The sequence below is a fragment of the Ambystoma mexicanum genome, chromosome 6q (genome assembly GCF_040938575.1).
Source record: "Ambystoma mexicanum isolate Mex_15411 chromosome 6q, UKY_AmexF1_1, whole genome shotgun sequence".
Classification (NCBI taxonomy): Eukaryota; Metazoa; Chordata; class Amphibia; order Caudata; family Ambystomatidae; genus Ambystoma; species Ambystoma mexicanum.
The window spans coordinates 1,531,531,971-1,531,551,324 of NC_090937.1; the positions used below are offsets into that span (position 1 = coordinate 1,531,531,971).

General features: G+C 48.1%; 1 protein-coding gene across 11 annotated transcripts in view; it reads right to left on the reverse strand.

Annotated features, from left to right (window-relative positions):
- Nucleotides 1-19,354, reverse strand: part of LZTS3 (leucine zipper tumor suppressor family member 3) — a 945,160-nt gene that overhangs the window by 71,010 nt on the left and 854,796 nt on the right. The gene's annotated exons all lie outside the window — the stretch shown is intronic.

Consider the following 19,354-nt stretch of genomic DNA (forward strand, 5'->3'; position numbering starts at 1 on the left):
TATTTTTCCTAAAAGGCGATGCAGACAGAAATAGTATAGCAGAAGGCTTGACGTCATGGTCTGGACTACAGCAGGCATGATGCCTCACCATTGGCTATGGCTGATGGGAGTTGTAGTCTAAAACATCGGGAGAGCCAAAGGTTGCAAACACATGCTTTACATTAAAATTAACCTATACTTAACAACATGTAGAAAATACATTTCACGTTGCAAACTACTAGTTAGGCATAACAAGTCCTCACCCCTCAGTTCTCCATATGCCCACAGCACATCATTTCTTACTCAATAAGAGTCAATTATCACTAGCCAATGGCTGGACGCAGATACAAATTTTGAAACAATTTGTTACCATACATACATAAAATAAATTTTCAAGGGCCTACAAAAACACTGGTCATCATATAAAAACGCATCACAAAAATCAGATGATCAGAAATGTTATAAAAAGGTACAAGTTGAAGAATTAAACAGTTATAAACCATGGATAAATGTGATCTTCCTATATTGTTCTGACTGCAGTGAGGCCATCAATGATACCAGAACTAGCCTGATGTCAGTGTGAACATTTTCAAATTCCTGATAAGTCGCTAAATTTGTGATGACCCCTGGCTGACATTAAATAACAGTGAGGCACTTTTCAGTATTTAGCCCTAGAGAATTGAGAATTTCACTAAAGAACACAGCTCTCTCCTGAACTTAGGAATCTATGTGAATTAAATAGGTAAACCCATGTCTGCTTGTGTGGTTTCGGGTATCTTCATCAGCCTCAAACCATACTGAGAATTTTGCCTAGATCACAACACCTAATCCACAGGACTAATGAGATAGTTAATGGGGTCCTGGTTGTTCCCTTCTGTGGCAACACCATGCTTCTCTCTTAGTGCCTGTAGAAAACTCTTGACACTGGGTTTTGGGCCATACCTAATATTTATAAATAATGAATAAAAGATATTCACCTATGTGAGAAGCAGAAATGTACCTTTGAGCGTGGGTTTTGAAGGAGTTTATATAAATGTAGCATGCAAGTTGGTTTGTGAGTTATGGACAGGTTGCTCCACTACTAGAGGATGTTGGTTTCCAACATTACAAGATGCCATGTTAAGATAGAGCCTATGCATGTCACAGGGTAAGGTCCCATATAGTTATAAATTGGTTCTTCTGTGCCTTCAGTCCGTTTAGTTATGTATACGCAGGGGACATATTTAAGGTACTAATATTGCTACCAAAGTACATACACAAGGAAAGCATCACAAAGGGTGCATTCGATACATGATAAGGTTTAAGTTACTTACCTGTAACTATTGTTTTCCAGCATGGGGCTGGCATGGATTCACATGCTCATGAATATTCCCCATCGCCAGGCTGGGAAACCTCGGTAAAAGAAAAAACTGTTTCACTTCACTTAAAAATTATATTTCTCCTCTAAACCAATCACTGTCCTCTGGGTAATATTGCCCCCAACCAATGACAGTACTCTCCCTAAGCCCCGCCTATGGCAGCCATCTTCAGATTTGGTAAGCACATAAAGTGGCAGCATGACCAAGAAAAGTCGCTGAGGGGCCGGAGGGAATGGTCGCATGCAAATCCATGCCAGACCTATGCTGGAGAACAATAGTTATAGGTAACAATAAACTCTTACCTCTAGAACAGACTTACATCAAGCAAACAGGTTGCGTAGCACTGCTTTGCCGCCTCTGAACTCCTCCATGGAATCCCTGTCGACACAGTAGAACTTCATGAAGGTGTGCGTGGACCTCCAGTTAGCATCACTGCAGAAGTCCAGTAGGGGCACACCAGACAGGAACGCTCTGATGGAGTGGGGTCTCGGACAGCCGGGCAGCGGTCGGTTTGCCAACCGATGACAGTGCGTGATGCAGCCAGAGAGCCACCTTGAAATGGAAGCCTTGTATAAGGCCTTCCCATAGTTCACAGGACCAAAGTTCACTAACAGCTGTGAAGTCTTCCGAAAAACTCTTATTGCGCGTCACATAGAACTTCAGGGCACGAGCAACATCCAGCGAGTGCCCAGCACCCTTTTCGCCAGAGATAAAGGTTTTGGAAAGAAAACAGGTAACACCAAAGGCTTGTTGAGGTGAAATTCTGAATGAACCTTGGGCATGAACGTGGGGTGCATATGTTAGGGAGAATTCTCTTATAAGGCTAATTTCCCTTACCTACTGAGTCCCCCAGCAGCTTTGCTGGATTTCTAGGATTATTTTTTTTCACCCGGTAAGAGTGGGAGCCTTTTTTCCCCACTCTTACATGTGTTTTGCTGTGTATTTTACATTGTTGTGTTCATAGACTGTGGAGCCTCACCTACTCCATAGGCATCATCTTTTTACTGTGTGTCACACTGCACCTTTAGTGCAGTGACACAGGGTTTTTCTTTTTCAGACTTTCCACTTTAAACTCCATTTTCTGGGACTGACTACTGTGTCCCAGAACATGTAAAGTTGCCATTGACTTTATTAGTCTTTTTAAATTCACAGACCCAGTAGAAACTATCATCCACAGAGTACTGGAAAGGGTTAATAGTTATCCCTTTTTGTCTGTTTCTCATTGAACATTATTTTGTTCTCCTTTCTTTAAGATTTGGCTAGTGGGAGTGGTATCTACCATATTTCCCCTACCGCGGTCTATGAAAATAGCCTTGGTACTGTTTTAGGCAAAGTTAGTAGCCTCAAACTTTAATCCGCTGGACCCCATTTATTTTTATTTGGTTCCAGCTGGGTTTATTCGCTATTACTTTTTGTAAAGGTCTTTCTCGTGTTTGACTCTGTGCGCCAAACCAGGTTTGGTTCCTTTGTTCGCTGTCCTTTGGTGGACTTCTGCACAGAAGCCCTCCTTTGGCGCCTGAGAGTCTAGGTAGACAGGATGTGAGGGAGGGGCTTTAGGCCCCCTGCACAGGGTTTCCTTGGAGACCCAAGTCACACTGTTGTTTGATTGGCTAGGTGACTGTCCTGCCAGGACAGCCTCCCTGCTATGTGATTGACAGCAAGGATGTGAATGGGGGAAAACTGCATAAAAAGCCGGTCTCTGGGACTTAGAAGGCAGAGACGCTACTGGATCCAGAGAAACGAAGAGAAGCTGAATGAAGAGGACTGCTGCAACTACTGAACCTCCCGGTGAAGCCCTGCTGTGGGTCTGAATCTTCTACACTTCGACAATAGAGAAGATCTGGAAGGAATCTTCTTCCCTTGAACTGGTGGGACCAACCAGTTCACCAAACACCAAGCAAGGCCTCCCTCCACTGGTCGAATTTGCTGTGCATCACTGCAGTGAACCGGATAGCAAGGATGACCGGACCCTGTTTGGGTTTTAAGGAGGGCACTTTTTATTCGTTGCTTTGCTCTGCTGCTGGATTTTTCCCTGGGCTGTGACCCTCCAGTCTTCCTTCTTCGTGTCAATCCGACAGTCGCTTCAGGAACAGTGAGCCTGCAGGATCTGCCAGGAACTTCTGCCTCAGCTACAGCATTCTTCTTCTTCTAAAGTACAGTTCAAACCCGGTTGTTCGTTCCGTCCGACCGCGGTGAAAGTGTTTTAAATCTTTCACCAATCTGAGGGCTTGTCCTTCTCTACTCTTTTAAGTAACTTTTCTTCCGACCAACTTCGTTTCAAACTCTTGGCAAAGACTTAACCGCGAACTACTCTGAACTGTGTGATCCTCTGCAAAGACTCTGAACCATTAACATTGGCCCAGGCCTATTGATTTAAATCCTCATTGTAGTAAGCCTTTTCTAGATTGCCCTGCCTACTTACTTGTTGGTGCTGCTTGATTGTGAATAACCTTGTCTTTCCCTCCCTTTTTAAATTGCTGTAGTGCCATTTTGCTCACACTTCATTTTGAGCTTAACTTGTCCAGAATTCATTGGGTGTTGTGTAGTGTATTAAGATTGTGATTCTCTGCTGCTTTAATTAGTGAACTGTTTTACAAATGATTTTTGTAAATAAATGTATATTCTTTTACTCAGAAAACTTGAGTCAGTGTTTGTTTGAACCATAGCAATTGCTTTCCTTTGTGTAACTTCTGATACTGCTCACTTTACTCTTGAGAAAAGTCTGGCTGCTCAGCCATCGCTACCAGTTTACTGTGTAGTACAGGCTTGTACCAAAGGTGAATCTTTACTGTCACTGGTAGTCTTAATTGTGTGTGGTGTTCCCAAAGGGTACTGCATATGATTCTGCCTAACAGCGTATACAGTACCACCCTTGATTCATGGAAAGTCAGATACGGTTGCTTGCAGGATAGGGCCTGAATCTCACCTATATGTCTGGCTGAGGTGATGGCCACAAGGAAGGCCGACTTTCATGAGAGAAACTTGAGTAGGGCATGATGCATAGGCTCATGGGGGGCCCCATGAGCCTTTTCAGAACCACGTTGAGTTACGACGCCGGGGCAGGAACCTTCCTCGGCGGCAAAGATCGGAAAAGTCATTTGAGAAACACTTTGATGAGTCTGTGGGACCACAGCAAAGATCGTCCTGGGATTTGGTGTAGCGGGAGATAGCCGCCAGATGCACCTTGATGGAGGTGTGTGCCAGACCAGCATTTGCCAAGGATAGCAAATATGGAAGGATCTGTGGAGCCATGACCCTTAGAGGGGTAATTAAGGTGGACAACGCCCTGGCCTTGGCAAGGACCTCCCTACAGTCCGCTGGCAACTGAACCTCCAAACTCTAAGGCTGCAGGAGTAAAGCCTTGAGGTTCAGTGATCCTGGGTCGTGAGGAAGGATTGCGCCTCCCTCTCTGGTGAGAAGATCAGGAACGCAACTTGGCTGGAGGCAACGCTGACAGGCTGAGAAGGTCTGGGTACCAAATCTGCCTCGACTACACTGGTGCAATGAGTATCATTTTGCATTGACACTGTCTGAGTGTGTGCATGACTCATAGCAGAAAAGGGAACAGAGGAAACTTGTACAGAAACAGCCCTTCCCACGGGAAGGAGAACGTGTCCCTCAGGCTCCTCAGCTGGTGCAATCTGCTGGCAAACCTCTGGCATTTTGAGTTTGCTGCCGTCGCAAACAGATCAATCTGGGGTCTGCCCAATTTTATTAACAGGCGGTCCACCTGACCCTGACACAGCCACCACTCGTGGCAAGAGTGCAGTTCCCTGCTGAGGGATTCAGCAGTGGTGTTCTTGACTCCCACCAGGTGAAGGGGACGAGGAACATCCTATGTCCGACAGACCAGCACCACAAGTCCTGCGCTTCCTTGGAGAGCGCTGGGGATTGAGTGCCCCCTTGCTTCCTGATGTCGAACACGGGGGTGGTGTTGTCCATGAAGATCCTCACCACCCTGCCTTTCAGAGATGGTAGGAATGACTTGAGGGCCCAGAACACTGATCGTAGCTCCAGGATGTTGATATACAAATCTTTCTCCTCTGGCAGCCACAGGCCTCTGGCACGCAGCTATCCGGTAAGCACTCCCCAACATTCCAGGGAGGCGTCTGTGGGGACCGTCTCCTGGTATGGGGGTTTTGAAATCCTGTGCCTTGGGCGATGTTGGAGCAGATGCCCCACTACTCTATCGCCTGTTGGAACTCTTTGTTGAGAGCGATCGAGTCCATGAACCTTCCGGACACCAGTATCCAAGGGGCATCCAGGAACTCCTGTAGGGGTCCCATCTGCAACCTGCAGAGACAGACGAGGTAGATGCAGGACGACGTCATGCTTAGTAACGACTTCATGGTTCGCACCGTGACTGTCTTCGTTGACGCCAGTCGTTCCTTGAATGGCAGCTATATTTTTGTATTGTTATATGGTTTTCAAAAAACTTTTCACAAACCAAATTCAATACAATTCATTAGCTCCTTTTACAATTCAAAACTACAAAGCACAAACATTCATAATCAACAATTCATTACAGTGTTGCAAACAGTCCATTCACACATATAAAAAGTACAGATCATTCCAAGTTTAGTGATTTGATAAAACCTGTGACTGCGATCACCACCTGAGTGGTTCTACCAGCCAAACAGAATCGCATAAAAGAATCACACATCATAGTAGTTAAAATGGGTAAATACCGTCTAAAATGTATTTCTCTTTGACCCCAAATCAACGGGCAAACAGTTAGCAAGTGCTCCATGGTTTCTGTTGTGTTCTGCCCCCCACAAAACCTACATACACCTTGATCAGACATTATCATATGGTAACATATTAAAATCTCTGTAGTCTGAATTTGATCAAAACGAAATCTTAGCAATAAACGTCTCACAGCTTTATTTGGATAGACAACAAGGTAGTCGGCAAGACCATGATTTTGGAAATAAACACGTAGACATGGTATCGTTGAATAAAGCCGACAACATGGATCCCCATATTTGTGGTCCACCCTTAAATAGCGCATTAGACACATTATTTGGGTCACTAGCACTTGAGGAGATAATCTTGCCTATGGCTTCAAGAATCTGTTCATTTGTTAAGTTCAGTGCCCAGGTATCTAGTCCGGGGTCCTGCAATGGTATATCATTCGACCCAATTTGTGGGAACCTCCAAAAACCTTTGCAAAGTGAGTCACCTATTGTTCCCCTGAGACTGAGGAGACTCTATGTTCAGGCTGTGAGCAGGCAAGATTATTCATAATTCCCCAAAATGCACTTACATCTTTCTTTACCAATACTGAAAGAATATTTTCCGCATCTCTCTGATAGCTCAAAAATTGATTGCTCCTAGCCCAGTTCTTATAGGCTTGCTTTGTCTTTTTAATGTACACAATTTTTGGGATTTGTGAAAGATTAAGGTATTTGTTAATAGACTTAATCTTTTGTCTTAAAGCCTTTTTGTGATTTGACACATTTGGATCGAATTCATGTCGATTTGCTCTAAATGGAGCCAGCCTCTGTATTTTCTCACGCGCACTATCTGAGAGAAATTCCTCAAGAAACACCCCATACTTATCTACTATACACGTGGCATACTGCCATCCCATTGATGAATGTCGCAAGCACTCTAAAGCCGCCTCATTGACCCTACCAATAGACATTCCATTCCACCTTATTCAGGTTCCTGAGGGGTCAATTCTTAAATTAGAGCATACATAAGTTGACCTCTTTTGGGGTAAGGTATGGAGCTGTAACTCAGTGGATAGATACCTGTGATCACTAGAGTGCATCTTTCATACAATCCACAGCTGACAAAGATACAAGGCCTCATTATAAGTTTGCCGGTCCGGAATCAAGGGTGGCGGTAAGCTCAACGGCACCCTTGTTTCCGGACTGGCAAACTAGGAGTCTGTCTGCCGTGGCCGCTGTGCCCGACAGGACTGACTCTGCCGGATGCAGTGGCCGAGGTAGGCAGACTCTTCACGGGAGCACCAGCACTGTTGCTAATGGTGCCCCGGTGCTCCCGTCTCCCCACGCCCTTAGAGTCTCATAGGACTCTAAGGGAATGGGGATTAACAAATATACTGGCGCCTGACTTCCTGGCCGCCGGCCTCGTAATGAGCCAGTGGCACCGGCAGTTCAGGTGCTGGTAAATTATTACGGGTCCAGCAGGGTTACCGCCAGACCTTTAATGAGACCCATAGTCTATAGTATACTAAGATGTACCATTTGTCCAAGAATATCACCCTCCATTTAACATAAGCAGTCCAAGACCCTCCAAAGCAGAACTCCAAATCTGGCCATGTCTAGTCCTTCCTAAACTAAGCGAGGGAAGAGACAAGTCTGGCTGATCAGACAGGCAATCAGCATTGAAGTCACCCAGGATTACAATTTCACCTCCCGGTGACCTCAGTTGCCAGTCATCACTGCATTTCTGTATTAGGTTGAGAAATGTATCCAAAGGACCAATACCCTGGTGCCAATATATGTACAACAACAACACCTCTATTGGTTCATTTAAATGAAGTCTTAAATGTGTCGCCAGAGCACCAATTGTTATGTCAGTTACTGTGACCAGTGCCTTAAGTGGCACTACAAATCGAGCCGGGGCTCATCGAGGGGGCGTGGCCTAACAGCAGGGGTCCTGCTGGCCCGTGAGGCCACGCCCCCTTGACAAGCCTTGGCTCAATGGGCTACTGGCACCCCTGCCAGGCAGCCTTTTGTAGAGATCAGCACCCTCTCCCCATGGGGGAGAGGGTGCTGATCTCTGCATTTGTTTTCTATAGGCTTGCCTGGCAGGGGATAGCGCCTCGCCTATTCAGCCTTAATGGTGGCGCTGCCCTTCGCCAGCTGGGGAGGGGCAGCGACACCATTAAGGTTGAAAGGGTGAGGCCGCTGGAAGCAGAGGCCTTTTTCCTAAATACTGAAACTCCCGCGAATCCGCGGTAGCTTCAGTATTTAGAAAGCAAGGCCTCTGCTTCCAGCGGCCTCACGTTTTCTCTATAATGGTGGCGCCGGCCCACAGGCATCCCTTGATTAAAGGGATGCCTCGCAGGTGCGGCGCCACCATTATGGCTGAAAGGCATTTTTTCTGAAGCCTGAAGCTCTCGCACACGAGCGAGAGCTTCAGGCTGTAGAAAAAAAGCCTTTTCGTGTAGTGACTGGGGCTGCAAGGGGAGATTGTTGGGCCCCGGCAGGGCCCCGCCTCAAAACGAAATTTCGGAGCCTGCCGGGGCACAGCCCCGGCAGGCCCCGGCCCACTTAAAGCCCTGACTGTGACTATACTTATATACAGACAGGAGCATACAAGCGTAATCCGTCCACCTGAAGGCCGTCCAACTGCACCCTTTTTGGCAGATTGAAAAAGCAGCAACTAGCCATCAAACGCTGGACAAGTCATCAACCAAGTTCCTTGCAGGGCTATTAAATAATGCTTCCTCAACAATTGGACCACAATTGGATTAGATTTCGGTGAATGATGGCCTTGTGTATTCCAAGATATCAGTGATAACAAAAAACAGTTTTCAGAGTAGATGTTAGGAATACTGTTCGGGGGTCTTGGAACTTTCAGCACTCAATGCCTCCAACAACCAGGACCAGTCCTGACACCCCGCAGATACAGGGGCACATTGTGTAGCAAAAGATGATTTTGATATTTAGGGTCTCTGAGAAGGGAGACTATGATAGGTGACTGAAAATTGTTGTCCTCATCAACCTTTTTAACATCAATTGATATACCAATGTTATAATATGAAAGATAAAAACCTGAAGATCTGATTGATTCCAATCCACTCATCAGTAGATCCAATATGATTGTTGACCTTATATACAAAATTGTACGATCAGATCTGTAGTGATCAATTAAATCGACATGTTTTATGTCCCCACTTTTGATAGCTGCCAGAGATGGAATTGAACAAAAGAGTCCCAAGATCTTAGTGCGGCAACTATTAATATTGCGGTTCTTGGGAAGGACACTTTCCAACAATAGTTGAAAACCATGTGTTACAGTACTTTTAAGAGCTGAGGAATTAGTATTCTGTACATCCAACCGCCCCCCCCCCCCGATTGACCTGAGAACCTAAGGCATTAGTACGGTCCCCCTCCAACATCAGTCCCCTTTGAACTCCTCAGTAGACTATAAACCAATGAATTTGTGGGCTTACTTTTTTTGTAAGCGTGATTTGAATCACGGTGTCCCCATTAGGGATCTTAATTTCTTCTGAAAATTTGCCTACCAAAGAGGAGATGAAGGCGACGCCAGGCAAGCTAGGGCGACACCAGGCAAGCCGCTGTAACAGCGCTGAGGAACAGCGGTCTCTGCGATGGCGTTCAAAGCAGGACTTCGGTAAGTTGACAGAGAATCCCAGATCAGTCAATAGTCGGATGGTCATCTCCGTGTGTTCGTAGGCCAGCTCCCACGAGCAGGTGCATATCAGCCAGTCGTCCAGGTAAGGGTATACATGTATGCCCTGTCAGTGTAGATGGGCCGCCACTGGTGCCAGGCATATGGGGAACACTCTTGGGGCCGACTTCAAGGCGAATGGTAGGACCTTGAACTGGTAGTGCTGGACAAATACTATGAAAAATAGACATTTCCGATGTTTCTTGTGAATGGGGATGTGGAAATAGGCATCCTCCCGGTCCAACAATGTCAAGAAGTCTCCTTTTTCCAGTTGGGAGAGCATGTGCTGCAATGTGACCATCCTAAACTTTTGGAACTTCATGTATTTGTTCAGACGTCATACGTCCAGGATGGGCCTTCAGCCCACTGTCTTCTTTCAGACTAGAAAGTATCCGGAATAGACTCTGAAGCCCTGGAGCCATTGGGTAACCAGCTCTATTGCCCCTTTTCGTAGCAGGGTTCGTACCTCTTCCAGATGCTTAGGGATGTGCTGCTCCTGACGGGGAACCGGCGGGATCCGGGGGCACCTGCGTTGGAACTCCAGGGTGTGTCCTTGGGCGAGATCGTCCAGCACCCATCTGTCAGTGGGGATCTTTCTCCACTCGCTGACGAACCTCAACAGCCAGACTCCCACTGGTGTGCAAGAGTGGGTGCTCGACGGCCTGGCCGGTACAGGCTTGCTTGAGTGCTGGCGTCCTGCCCTGTGGGCAACAGCAAAGCTAGCTGTCCTCTGCTAATGTAGGCCTGGGATCGGCCCCTGTAGGCTTCTTGCGTTGATGATCGGGAAGGCTACCTGTACGACGTGGAGAACCCTTTTGAAAACCTGCTCGATTTTCCCCTGGAAGAGTGAAAAGAAGAGGAGCGGTGTTGCTGGAGAGTGCTGAGAGAGTGGGCTGTCTCCGTATCCGTCTTGACGGCCTTGAGGGACTTGTCCACGGCCTTCACAAACACATTTTCCCTGTGGAAGGGCATGCCCAGCACCTTCCCTTGGACCTCCTGGTGGAAATTAGTTGCTTTCATCCACCGCTGTTGATGAGTGATGGCGTGATCCAATGTGACTTCCCCTTACTGGAAGAGAGTGAGGGCTTCCATCTTCTTATCGTCTGTGATAAACGTCAGGATCGGTCCTAGCTTGTTACACAATTCCCTGTGGTATCTGGCCTGGATCGCCAGTGCGTTTGCTGACTTCATTGTGGACACCACAGCGTAAATCACCTTCTTCCCCACGGCATCCATCCTTTTCCCCTCGCTGTCCAGAGGGACTGAAGACGACGAGGACGGGTTAGCCAACCATTTCCTCGCGGTCGCCAAACCACAGAGTCCGGCGATGGTTGTGACCTCAGCCACTTGGGAGCAGAGTCTGGCAGCCTATATTTCTTCTCCAGCCTATCCCGCTTGGCTGGAGCTGTGAAAGGGTTCTTCATGAGGGCCAGGCCCTCCTCCCAATCATTGTCCAGAAAGGGCACCACCATGATCGTCTTCCTCTTGGCCTTGCGCCTTTGATACAAGAAGCCCTCCTTCTTGGTTTCCTCGGGCAACAGCTGGAATAGCTTGGACGTCCTGGCGTTCATGGAGTGGAACGAACCCACCTCATCTGGTGGGGACACCCTATGTGGGGCATCCATATGTGGCGATTCACTGTCCACTACGACAATATCTTTGTCATCATCCATCGATGTAGCCATATCCGTTCCCGTACTTGTGTCTGGGTCTGCTGGGGCCCGATGTGGTGGAGGAGGTTTATATGGGGGCATCAGATGACGCTTCCTCTTCTTTGTTGCAGGCTGATCAGTAACCAGGGGGACCACAGGTACAGAGGCATTCTCATCTGGATCTCTGACACCAAGGTGTGTAGAGTCGATAGAATATCAAGGAGATGTCCCTCGTCTGAGAAGGCAGAACAGGAAAACTACGCCCTGCGCCGTCGTCGCTGTTGTTCTCCTCGTCAACTTCCTCCTGGACCATGTGCAAGGACTCCTGATCTTCGTTGTCCGTGGAAGAGACATCCATAGTTTGGACGACGAACAGGGAGGGCTGTTTCGGGGCCTCTTTGCCCCCCACCCATTTTTCCCTCCTGAGGGTCTTGAACCAGGACCTAGGCCGGCTTCACCCCTTCTGATGCGCCTGCAGACTTTGCCAAAGTCTTGGCAGCGTTGTCGTGCTTTGGGGGCAGGAACCCTTTCTGAGCTGTGGGAGCTACCCTCATAGGATCAGCGCCCGTATCTGCCATGGTAGCACTAGCCGTTGACGGAGTCGCTAACAACGTCTTTGCCAGTACTGGTTGGGCCTGCTTGGGCTGTGCATCCTTCTCCTCTGTCCACATCTTCTTGGATTCCTCCTGGAGCTTAGCCTGGGTAGACGACTTCCTCTTTGAAGAGGAGCTTGATGGTAGGCTGGCAATGGAGGTGGAAGGTGATGCTGATCACGCCCTATCCGATTGGGACCCGCTTCAGTGGCGAACCTGGTGGACTCGGACTTGCAGATCTTGGGCTTATCCTGGCCCCATGGATGAGGCACTCTTAAAGGACATAGAAGACCGCTCCTTGGACCAGCCAGTCCGGAACGAGGCATGACCCTGCTCAAAGCACTGGTCAGAGGCATTGTTCGTGTTAAACCATGCCGTCAGCCTACTATACCTGTCCTTTGTCGTTTTCTTAGAAAAACCTAGGCATATCTTGCACTCTACTTCTTATTGTCTGGGTGCAGGCAGTAGAGGCATTGTAGGTGCTTGTCCTCCACAAACACATTCTGTAGCCCACATTTTGTGCAGGGCCTGAAGAGGGACCTTCCCTCCTTCTCCTCCGTCATGGTTGGAGGGCGCAAAGTAAGCCCAAGATGACCTTCTAGAATCTTTGATTCACACAGGCTCTTCGACACAAAAAAGGAACTTTTTCCATAGAAAAACACAAACGTACAAATAGCTCAGACAGCAAACTTGAGGACTCCCAACACTGAAGAGTGTGGTAAAAATCTGAAGATGGCTGCCAAAGGCGGGGCTTAGGGAGAGGACTGTCATTGGATGGGGGCAGTATGACCCAGAGGACAGTGATTGATTTAGAGGAGAAATACAGTTTTTAAGTGAAAGTGAAACTGTTTTTTCTTTTACAGAGGATTCCCAGCCTGACGACGGGGAATATTCATGAGCATGTGAATCCATGCCAGACCCCATGCAGGAGAATATTTGTTAACTTTGAGAACCAATCAGTTCAGTTCATTTAGCTTTATTTCGCTCCACAAATCATAAAAGCACACACCATAAAAACACAATAGCAGAAATATCATACAATATAATAATTTAACAATTCGATTCAAATGGTTTACAATGTGCAGAAGTTCATATCAACAAATAAAATATACAAACTGCAAATATAACTGTAAATTCCTCTGTTCATATTAAGCAAAAAACGAAATATACAAAATGTAACATATAGTTAAAATACAAGAGCAGCTCAAGCTTAAATGAAATGTTTATGACATAAGCTAAAACCAGGGTCTTCAAGAATGTGTGTATAGCCTTCTCCTCCAGGCCCATGTGAGGTAGTTAGCTCAGAATGGACTGGCAATTCATCTGAAGAATTAAAACAAAATGCTAGTGCTTGCTGAGTTTTACTAATAGCTCTTTCCCAGAACATTGGTCTCAGATATATTTTGCTAATATCAAGGTAGTAGGGACAGATAAGAAAGAAATGCATCACATTCTCATCCCTACTATCACAGTTAATGCATTTGTCAGAGATCTTGTCCCATTTATGCCATAATTCTGCCACTTGCAGGATACCCAAGTGTAGTTTTTGAAACAGAGATCTAGGGCCTCATTACAAGCATGGCGGTCCGGGAACTACAGTAGCGGTAAGCATGCTGGTACCGTAGTTCCCGGACCATCATACTACGTGCTCTGCTCGCGGGTGCCGTTTCACCCGCCAGGTTTTTCCTGGCGGGTGTAGCGGCACCCGCGGGCAGAGCAAGCCGGATGCACTGGCACAACTCTGATTGTGCCGGTGCATCCGACATCCCCATTCAGCCCTATGGGGCAGAATGGGGATGGGGAGGCCCTTGATTCCAGCACCCGCAAAGGGGCAATTACTGGGTCTGCCGAGCTTGCCATGACCTGGTTCTTGCCCGTTCGCGGGTGCTGGAAAAAATGCAACTCCAGCAGCAGCTGTGCCGTTTTTAAAGGCACGGCTACCGCCAGAGTTGTAATGAGGCCCCTAGTATACTTAGGCGACAAAATGCCTAAGTGCCTGTGCTTCCGTGTCCCCATTCCCATGGAGTCAACCGGTGCCAGTGCTTCTGTGACAACTCTGCCCTCCGGGGCCGTTGCACCCGGCAGGTCAGTCCTGTCAGATGCAACGGCCCATGAAGGCAGAGTTGTCCAGACTCCATGGGAATGGGTACTTACACTTTCCGCCGCCTGATGTCCTAGGCTGCTGCAACTTGCAATGTCCCGGTGGCACCGGGATCTCAGGTGGCAGAAACAGTGTTACGAGTCCAGCGGCAACCCAAAGGACTCGTAATGAGGCCCCATACCTAGGTACATTTCATATACTGCAATTGGCTAAACATTATGATACCTCTTAAGATATACAGTGCTCTGGAGAGCTTTCTGAATCCTGTAAACTATCTTTGAGCAAATGGCATTCTTAAAGAGCAACCTATCACTAGTGTCTATACTACTTGGGGTATTCCAGCAATCACCAAAGTCCAAGGTTTGTAAGGAGCCCTTAATAAATGTCAGCCACTGTAGTGAGCGACCACCCTCTTGGGAAAGCAAGTCCTCTATGGCGCTGCAGTACATACTCAGCCTCGGAGACGACCATACCATTGCACAATACAGCAAGGGTTTTGATTTACAAAGTGGGTTGATTCTCTGTAGGCCCACCTCCAGGAACATACAGAGATTAGGGGTGCTGCTGGGTAAGCTGAGGATGTTCTTTTTCTTTAATCAACCATTTTTATTGAGCTTTCAAACAGAAAAGGTAGACAACCTCCACAGATACCCCAGCAATCCACCCCAGCACAGTACGGAGACTGTCCACCTCCCACTGCCCCCCGTAATAACCTCCCTCCTTTGAAGATCACAGTTCTTCAGTCCCTCACGAGCAGCCACACCATCCCATTGTCTGCTGTCCCTTACCCCCCATCTCCCACCCTCTGGACCCCCCCCTCAGGTCACATCCTGCCATTGCCCCCAACGTCGCTTGTACTTCTGGGGGCAACCCCTGTCTCTATACACCCGCAGTTCTAGGTCACAACACAGCCATTCCTTCTAGCAATACGGAGACCCCTGGGATCGCCACACTTCCCAAGCTCGTGTCTATGTCTCTCTTGGCCTTCATCAATGCTGTCTTAATCAAGCATAGTTGTTTACAAGTAAAGTCTGAGTCTACCCATACATGCAGCAAACAGACCTTTGGGTAGTCTGCACTGGCTTCTCCAGAAACCCCACTATTGTTTCCCGAACTGCTCCATAGAAACGCTGTATCCTTGGTCATGCCCATATGGTGTGAAAGAAAGTGCCCTCCTCTGTTCCGCATCACAGACAGTTGGGGTCCGTTGCTCTCCCCATCTTGTGAAGCCGAGCCCTCGTGTAGTAAACCCTATGCAATATATTTAACTGAATAAGACATAATTTGATGGATACCCCAGCATCCCTTGCCATTCGCAGTACTCTCACACAATCCTCATCTTCAATTTCCCCCAGGTCCCTCTCCCAGTGATCCTTCAACTTACTCAGGTTGATGGTAGAGAAATGATTGATCACTTGGTAGAGTGTCATAACTACCTTCCCAGGTAGCCTCCCATCTAGCTGGTTGGTCTCCAGCGGGGAGCACAAAGGGAGTTCCCATTCTTCCCTACCCTCATGGCTCATGGCATGTTGCAGACGTGTGTAGGCAAAGGGATCCTTGTTTCCTAACCCATGAGAAGGCTTTAAGTAGCAGAAAGGGTCCAGGTGTTTTTGCTCTATGATATGCTTCATTTGCTGCACCACTGCTGTGAGCCATTTGGATTGGTACCCTATCTTCCCCACTTCTGGGATGTCTCCGTTCCCCCAGATATATGCCTCCATCGCCACCACACCAACAGAGGCCATCCCGGCGAGGGCTGCAGAACACGCCTCAATGGTGTGGCAATCCAGCGGTAGCAGGGCGGTTGTATACAAATTGTTTGTTTTACAACTGTTCGAATTACAATTGACCTTTTCACAATTGACCGAATTGTGAAGGTCAATTGTAAAATATATGCGGGGGAAACCCCCGCAAGCCCCCACCCAACCCAAAACCCCCCCAAAACCCTATATATATATATATATATATATATATATATATATATATATATATATATATATATATATATATATATATATATAATTATTTCAGTGAAAAAACTTTGTTAAAGGGACGTTATGGTTAAGTTGCACTACTAAAAACCTATGAAATTCAGTAACTTTGTTAAAGAGACGTTATGGTTCCAAGTAAAACCGAAAAACCCTTGGAATTCGCCAGTTATGGTAAGCTAAGCAACTATAACTCGTGCCACCACCGTGCACTGCTAAGACTAACACCCACAACATCAAAGATGACATCACAAATGTCATTGATGACATCACTAATGACATCACATGTGTATGTACTTTCCATGAAATATGTGTACAAGCGATTCTTATTATAATTTTGTGAAAAAAGTGTCAAGGATAATTGCAATAAATATCATACCCTAATTAGTGCATTGAATGATGCATTGATATATATAGCATTCTCTAATGGGGTTCTATCTAGCATACTAAGCTACTCATACAGAAACATAACATTGTGTGCAGCGTACAAGATGAAGGTATAATATTCATAATGTTAATATGTTGAATAATGAAATGATAATTGTTTTCTTAATAGATTTTTGTGTACTGTGAAATATGTAATACGTAGCTAATAAAACACATGTATTACATAATTGCATTACTATAGACAAAACACAAAGACAAGAACACATACCAATATGGGTATATACAGGGAAAGTGAAGTTAGCGAAAAAGCACAACTAGTAGCAGAAACAATTCATAACCTAACTGATTATTTTCATGCAAATAAATGATTGCTCTGTTTCAAAGCTGCTATTTACCCTATGTATATGTATCACTTGATGTGATTGGACCCTAAGGAAAGTAGTGTGAGTACAATGTATACAAATATGACCATATACAGGGAAAGTACAGCCATAAAAAAAACAACAGAACTATCAGAAAGTGCTCATAACTCTATTGATTATCTTTATGCACAAAAAGGATTGCTGTCTTTCAAGCTTGTGTCTTCCCCTATGTATATGTTTCATATGTGACTGGACTCTAAGGAAATTACTGTAAGAACCTACTTGAAGGATACGTCTACAAATAAAATAAAATGTTTAGTTTCTGACTGTTACTGAAGAAAATCATGTGGCCTAGATATGTCAGCAAAAGAAAAAAGAGTGAGCCAGACATGTGATGTCATCAGTGATGTCATCAATGACATTTGTGATGTCATCTTTGATGTCGTTGGTGTTAGTCTTAGCAGTGCACGGCGGTGGCACGAGTTATGGTTGCTTAGCTTACCATAACTGGCGAATTCCAAGGGTTTTTGGGTTCTACTTGGAACCATAACGTCCTTTTAACAACGTTTTTTCACTGAATTTCATATGTTTTTAGTAGCGCAACTTAACCATAACGTCCCTTTAACAACGTTTTTTCATTGAATTTCATAGGTTTTTATTAGTGCAACGTCACCATAACATCCTTTTTAATAGATGAAGACCACTAGCATCTTAGGTCCTCAAAGTGGGAACCCCGGGTGGTAAAAAAAAGATTGTTCTTTCCAAACCGGGACGCCTGTGGCGTCCCGGTGTAGGAAGGAACATCTTTTACCAAGATGGCCACCATGGAAAGGGAAGGCGGGGTGTATAAAGAGAACACAATAGGGCATCAGTGGGGGGGAAAAGGAGGGAGACACGGGGCATGAGCGGGGGGTGGGGGGGAACAGTAGGGAGACACAGGGCATTAGCGGGGGGTGGGGGGGACAGGGGAGACAAGGGGCATGAGCAGGGGGTGGGGCCGAAAAGGAGGGAGACACGGGGCATGAGCAGGGGGTGGGGGGAACAAGAGAGAGACACGGGCCATGAGCGGGGGGTGGGGGGAACAGTAGGGAGCCACAAGGCATGAGCGGGGGTGGGGGGAACAGGGGAGACACATGGGCATGAGCGAGGGGTGGGGAGGAACAGGGGAAACACGTGGGCATGAGCAGGGGGTGCGGGGAACAGGGCACACACAGGGCATGAGCAGGGGATGGGGGGAACAGGGGAGACAAGGGACCATGAGCAGGGGGTGGGGGGAAAAAGAGGGAGACACGGGGCATGAGCAGGGGGTGGGGGGAACAAGAGAGAGACACGGGCCATGAGCGGGGGCTGGGGGGAACAGTAGGAAGACACAGGGCATGAGCGGGGGGGAACAGGGGAGACACATGGGCATAGGCGAGGGGTCGGGGGAACAGGGGAGACACGTGGGCATGAGCGGGGGGGCGGGGGAACAGAGCACACACGGGGCATGAGCAGGGGGTGGGGGGAACAAGGGAGACAAGGGGCCATGAGCAGGGGGTGGGGGGGAAAAGGAGGGAGACACAGGGCATGAGCGGGGGTGGGAGGGAACAGGGGAGACACCTGGGCATGAGCGAGGGGTAGGGGTAACAGGGGAGACACGTGGGCATGAGCGGGGGATGGGGGAACAGGGCACACACGGGGCATGAGCAGGAGGTAGGGGGAACAGGGGAGACAATGGGCCACGAGCAGGGGGTGGGGGAAAAGGAGGGAGACACAGGGCATGAGCAGGGGGTGGGGGGAACAAGAGAGAGACACGGGCCATGAGCGGGGGGTGGGGGGAACAGTAGGGAGACACAGGGCATGAGCAGGGGGTGGAGGGGAACAGGGGAGACACGTGGGCATGAGCAGAGGTAGGGGGAACAGGGGAGACACGTGGACATGAGCTGGGGGTGGGGGGAACAGGGGAGTCACGTGGGCGTGAGCGGGGTTGAAGGGGGTTGGAGGGGAAAAGGAGGGAGAGACGGAGCATGAGCAGGGGGTGGGGGGAACAGGGCACACACGGGGGAATGAGCAGGGGGTGGGGGGTACAGGGGAGACAAGAGGCAGGAGCAGGGGGTGGGGGGAAAAGGAGGGAGACACAGGGTATGAGCGGTGGGTGGGGGGAACAAGAGAGAGACATGGGCCATGAGCGGGGGGTTGGGGAGAACAGGGTAGACATGTGGGCATGGGCGGGGGTGGGGGGGACAGGGGAGACACGTGGGCATGATCGGGGGGAACAGGGGAGACACGTGGGCATGAGCGGGGGGTGGGGGGAACAGGGGCGACACGTGGGCATGAGCGGGGGTTGGAGCGGAGTAGGAGGGAGACACAGGGCATGAGCGGGGGGTGGGGGGAACAGGGGAGACACGTGGGCATAAGCGGGGGTGGGTGGGAACAGGGGAGACACGTGGGCATAAGCGGGAGGTGGGGGGAACAGGGGAGGCACGTGGGCATGAGCGGGGGGTGGGGGGGAACAGGGGAGACACGTGGGCATGAGCAGGGGTGAGGAGGAAAAGGAAGGAAAC